The sequence below is a fragment of the Triticum aestivum genome, chromosome 5D (assembly GCF_018294505.1).
Source record: "Triticum aestivum cultivar Chinese Spring chromosome 5D, IWGSC CS RefSeq v2.1, whole genome shotgun sequence".
NCBI lineage: Eukaryota > Viridiplantae > Streptophyta > Magnoliopsida > Poales > Poaceae > Triticum > Triticum aestivum.
In genome coordinates, this window is record NC_057808.1 from 277,599,487 (window position 1) to 277,605,486 (window position 6,000).

The window sequence follows — 6,000 nt, forward strand, 5'->3', positions numbered from 1 at the left end:
AGATGAGGTGATGGAGCACCAGTTCCCAGAAGGATTCAAACCCATCAATATTGATCAATATGATGTGACAACTGACCCAGCGGTCTGGATAGAGGAATTCCTTCTCCACACCCACATGTCCTGAAGAGATGACCTCCAGGCCATAAAATATCTGCCCCTCAAGCTCAAAGGGTCTACAAGGCAGTGGCTCCACAGCCTCCCTCCAAATTCCATCGGAAGCTGGGAGGACCTCGAGAAGGCTTTTTGGGCAAACTTCCAGGGCACTTATGTTCAACCCCCGGATGCCCACGACCTTAGCCATATAGTCCAGAAGGATGGCGAATCAGCTCCGAAATTCTGGAATCAGATCCTAACCAACCAGATCATTGACTATCCTGATGCCGAGGCCCTCACAACATTCAACAAAAATATCCGGGATGAATGGGTCGCCCGTCTGCTCGGGTAGGACAAGTCGAGGACCATGGCATCTCTCACCTCCTTGGTGACCCACTTTTGTGCGGGCGAGGACAGCTGGCTGGCCTGTAGCTCCCACAGGAGCAACTCCGACACCTCAGAAGCACGTGAGGGCAATGGGAAATCTAGGTGCAACAGGAATAAGCGTCAAAACAAAACATCGGCTGCGACACCGAGGACCCAACAGTCAACACAGGGTTCAGCGGCTCACGAGGCGGACCTAAGAAGAGGCCCTTCAAAGGGAACAAGGATGGCCGTAGCGCTTTGGATAGAATACTCGATCGGTCTTGCCAGATTCACGACACCCCAGACAAGTCCGCTAACAACACCAATCGAAATTGTTGGGTGTTCAAACCGGCCGGTAAAACAAATATGAGGAAACCGTCAACGACCGCTCTTGCAGCGACGATGAGGATGAACCTCGCAGGCCCAATAACGGCGGCCAAAAGCAGTTCCCCTCTATTGTCAAGGATGTCAACATGATCTACGTCACACACATTCCCAAAAGGGAGCGGAAGCATGCACTTCGGGACGTCTACGCCTTACAGCCTGTAGCCCCAAAAAATAACCAATGGTCGGCTTGCCCAATCACTTTTGACAAAAAGACCACCCAACCAGTATCCGTCATGGCGGGTCGGCTACTTTGGTCCTAGATCCCATTGTCGATGGGTTCCACCTAACCCGCGTTCTTGGACGATGAAAGTAGCCTGAACCTGATCTACACAGACACGATCAAGAAGATGGGCATTGATTCGTCAAGAATCGAACCTAGTAACACCTCTTTTAAGGGTGTCATCCTTAGCATCGAGGCCCGATGCACGGGCACCTTAACATTGGAAGTCGTTTTCGGCTCCCCTGACAACTTCGGAAGTGAGGACTTGATCTTTGACATAGTTCCCTTCTGTAGTGGCTATCATGTGTTGCTTGACCGTACTTCATTCGCCCGCTTTAATGTGGTACTGCACTATGCCTATCTAAAGCTCAAAATGCCGGGGCCCAACGGTGTTATCACCATCAATGGTAACATGGAGCGCTCTCTCCGAACAGAGGAGCAAACGGCTGCCTATGCAGCCGAGGAAGAGGCCCGACGATCTGCTCGACTGGATCTATCAGGTTCTTCCAAACATGTCTGCATTCTCCCTTCGGCTCTAGGACACACTTGCGTACATCCTAAATAGGGACACGTGCTCCCTAGCTCTCGCTTCATGGTAGCAGCTTACGTACCTAGAGTGCACAACTTTGCACTTAATATACCTTGGGAGCCTGGGGAGCATAAAAATAGGGCGTGCTATTTTGGATCAATTGAACACACCCACCGCCTAGCAATCTCTTCGGCACAATCAAGGCCCGCCAGGAAGTACGTTTCGGCAGCGTCAAGCTGTCACTACGGCCCTAGCCCCATTAAGGGCCCCACATTTCAGATGCATCCAGCAAAACCCACGTAGAGTAACCGGACGTCTTCTTATACCCTTGGCATCAACAAGGCAGAGCTGGTCAACAACACGGAGGCGCAGACGTGCGGCATGGAAGGATACAGTTCAAATGGACGGTCCATTCAATCCCTGTATCACACTTCATTATTTTTCTTTCTCGCATACTCTCTGTATTGGTTATGGTTCTCCCATGTAAACAGCTTGGCATTTATTATTGAGCCTCATGAATAATAAAACATACCTTTTCTCGGTCCTAGCACACATCACTCTTCCTTTTTTTCTTTGGCCCTTTAGCTGTACTTGCAGATGACCCCGACTTTCAACCAGTGGCTCGGATTTAGAATCAAGCCTATGCTCAAGTCCGATAAATTGTTCGACATCTCGGATATAGCATTATATGCATTAGTTTCGAATTGTGATTTTGGTCAATGAGTGGGTTGCCCGACTCCTGTGTTTACCTCCTACGTTCCCTATGTTTAGCTAGGAGCATAAAGGGAGAACCACTGCGATTGTAATTCCAACTCGAATGCTCAAGTGCCTCAGTGGAGAAAGCCAAAAATCAACTGTCACAATAAGCACAAACTGGTCGGCAATCCAAAGATAGTGTCAAACTAAAAGCCGCTAGGGGTTATGCCATGATAAAGGAAGGGTCCTTGTTACAAGGACCGAGGTGTTAATCTAGGTACATTTCGACTGAGCCGATAGCTACTTCACTGGGGGCTAGATAAACTACGTCATGAATCGAGTTCCTATGACTAAGTGAAAGTTATCAAACCTTTATAGTCTGATTGCCAGGTTCTCTAAACACGCCGTCGCCTCCGGGCCCCGAGACGTTGGCCGTGGGTGTACGTGTTTTAAAGAAACACCATGTGTGGCATCTACACAGGGGCTGAAGCCGATGATCGGCCGCTTTAAGGATCAAGAACAGTTGCATAGGAAAAGCAATACACATTGGATAAAAATGATCATTTAAGAGGATAACTTGTTTTATACACATCCTCCTCGTGATACCAAGGGAAAATCAGAACATAAGTTCTGCCTTGCTACATTGGGCCTTGATACGTCTCCAACATATCTATAATTTTTGATTTTTTCATGCTATTATATTACCAATCTTGGATGTTTTATGTACATTTACAAGCAACTTTATATCATTTCTTGGGACTAACCTATTAACTTAGTGCCCAGTGCCAGTTGCTATTTTTTTACTTGTTTTTGACTTTGCAGAATATCAATACCAAACGAAGTCCAAATGCCATGAAACTTTTTGGAGATTTTTTGCTGGTGATACACTGGTGCGCGTCAGTGCTATACAAACGGTTTTTAACCCCTTTCTGTGATGGCATTTGGAACCGTCGCCAAGTGAGTGTGGGTGATAGGAGGGTCCTTCCCACACGACCCAAAAATCGTCGGGGATAGGCTCCCCTGGGACACAGGCTGGGGCTATGTGCGATCGGGCGAGGCATTGAAACCCAATCATTTCCGTAGGTATGTACATCCCACACGGTAATCGGAACTGTTTAGAAGTGTGGCGCCGACCGTCGATGGGTGGAGCCAGAGATTCGAAATAGACTTTGGCATGATGAGACACATAATCAAAGAGGCCTTAGTGCCATTTGTTGATCGGGTAGTTGACCTGATCTAGTTTACATATCTATACCTTTGATGTATAGGGCTACTCTTTCTCCTCCTGCCCCTATGTAATTCCTATCCCATGTAATCTTGTGTCTTGAGATCTAATACACAAGTCAGTGGGGGGTTGCCCCCACTGTCCCAAGCTTTAAAAAAAACGGTAATCCAAGAAAATCATTTCCGTAGGTATGTACATCCCACACGGTGAATCCCAGAAAAACATATCCATTCGTATGTATATCACACATAGTCAATCCAAGGAATACGTTTCCGTTCTTATGTACATCCCACACAGTCAATGCAGGGACGTTTCCGTTCGTATGTACATCCCACACAGTTTTATGTGTAGGCTCGTGTGTGAAAGGTGTAACTATCACACACGGTCTGCCTTGGTTAACTGTTTGCTTTTATCAACTATATCACACACTATTTAATGAAGAAAACTGTGTGGCATTGGGCTATCCATCGCAAGCGCTTTTACTGCTAGAACCGTTTGCAAAGGTCCATGACACATTTAGCAGGTTTATTAGTTTACAATTAATAATTCCAGTATTACGCAAATTCACATTTCATATTGAACATCTGTTTGCCAATTTCATACCAGGCACATAAATATATTATAACATCACAGTACGGTAGCTACAAGAAAACAACACAGTACAACATATAGCTAGTTCAACTTCATAAGAACAATATATTCATTTCTCTAATCGAGATCATCCAGGCTCGTCTTATCCACCTCTGCTTTCAGTTCAGTAAGAACCTGTTTTGCACGGGCCAACTGGGAAAGTGCCTCCTCCTTCGCCAACACCATCTTAGCAAAGTCTGATTTAAAAAATCTGAGCTCATTCTCCACCTTCAACTTTTTATCCTGCATCTTCAAATATTCTTCAGCGTTGACAACAGTTTCTCTAAGCCTATGTCTATTCTCTTCCTCATACATGCTCCAGAGCTTCGCTAGGCACATCTTCAAAGGCTGTGGCCACTCTTGATCAACCCACTCCAAGTAAGAACACTTCCGTTCATCCTATAATATTTAAAACTAGATCAGTAACAATTGTAGGGGAAATGGGTTTATAGCAACAAAGAAAATCACCAATGCTTATTTTGAAAAACTGAAGAAACATGTTAATTATGACATATCTTCTCAAAAAGATCAATGTGCAAATGAATTAATTGCTACTGAGACAACAACCAAATTCTGGAACATCAGAAGCTATAATTAAGTAAACGACGCTACAAGTTCTTACTCATGTACAATAAATAACAAATGAACATTTTATGAGGAAGGTAAATATAACTGCAACAGCATAGCGACAGTGTTTGGATGACACAAATTGATACTAACAGGTGTGTACATTCACAAATTTAGTAACATAGAACTAATAGCACTAAGGCCGTCCACTATGTATGCCAAAACTGGGGTAAGACAACTGTTGCTACATCTCGCACCGGTGCCCTGCACTGGCGAGCCAATGCAGCGTAGTTGCTCCGATGCCCAGTTCCTTCGTGCCATAAAGATTTAGTATTTTACTGCTTCGCTGCCCGGATGTGTGGACCAAAGTTGGCTGCACAAACTGCTGAAGCGGTGCCAAATAATTTTCTAATGGCACCGCTGATGAGATGGCAACAATTTAAGATACTAGGTACAAACTGTGACACTGTCTACGATGCGTTTGGTTGAAGGTGTGGTATGAATGGGTTGGGACCGTGACAGTGTCTGAATCACATCTAACAAATGATTTGTAACAACGAAAGAGGGTCTAACCTTCTCTGCACATGCCAGAAACTTCCTCTCACTGTCCATAGATTCAAACACAACTAGCTTGAGGCATGGAGATTGATGGTGACAACGAGCAGATAGATCTTCAGCCACCCCGCTCCATTCGTTGCCACTGATGGTCCTAGGGAGCTACAAGAAATGACTCAAATCGACCGTCGGGTAAAAATCCTTCATTCCAAGTCATAGCCTGAGAGAGAGAAGAGAGGGATACCCGGGTGGTGAAGGAGTCATCGCCGGAGGAGGAACCGCCGGAGAGGTCTTTGAAGAAGACCATGGCGACCCCGGCGGTAGGATGCGAGACGAGAGAGCGAGGAAGCGGCTATAGCTTAGGAAGGAAGGAAGGAAGGAGGAAACATGGGAAATGTGACTTGTGGTCGGGGAGAAAAGGGGGTGGGGAAGGGGGCGGGGGTAGATATTTTGGCGGTAGGCCAAAATTTTGGGAATGTGGAGGGAAACTTTGCGCGCGGTGCCGCCGGACCATTCACTTTGAACGATTGTGTGCATCACAAACGATTCTTCTGCTTTATGCGCATGGATGAGTTTGATAATTCAAATTTTGGTGGAAATTTCCCCGGGTACGTCATTGCATAATTTAACATCGCTTGCTAATTTGGGCACACGAAAGAGCGTACAGCAGACAGACCACACTTACTGAATCGAGCAATTTTAGTAATTAAACAGAGCCAGTTGACATAAACA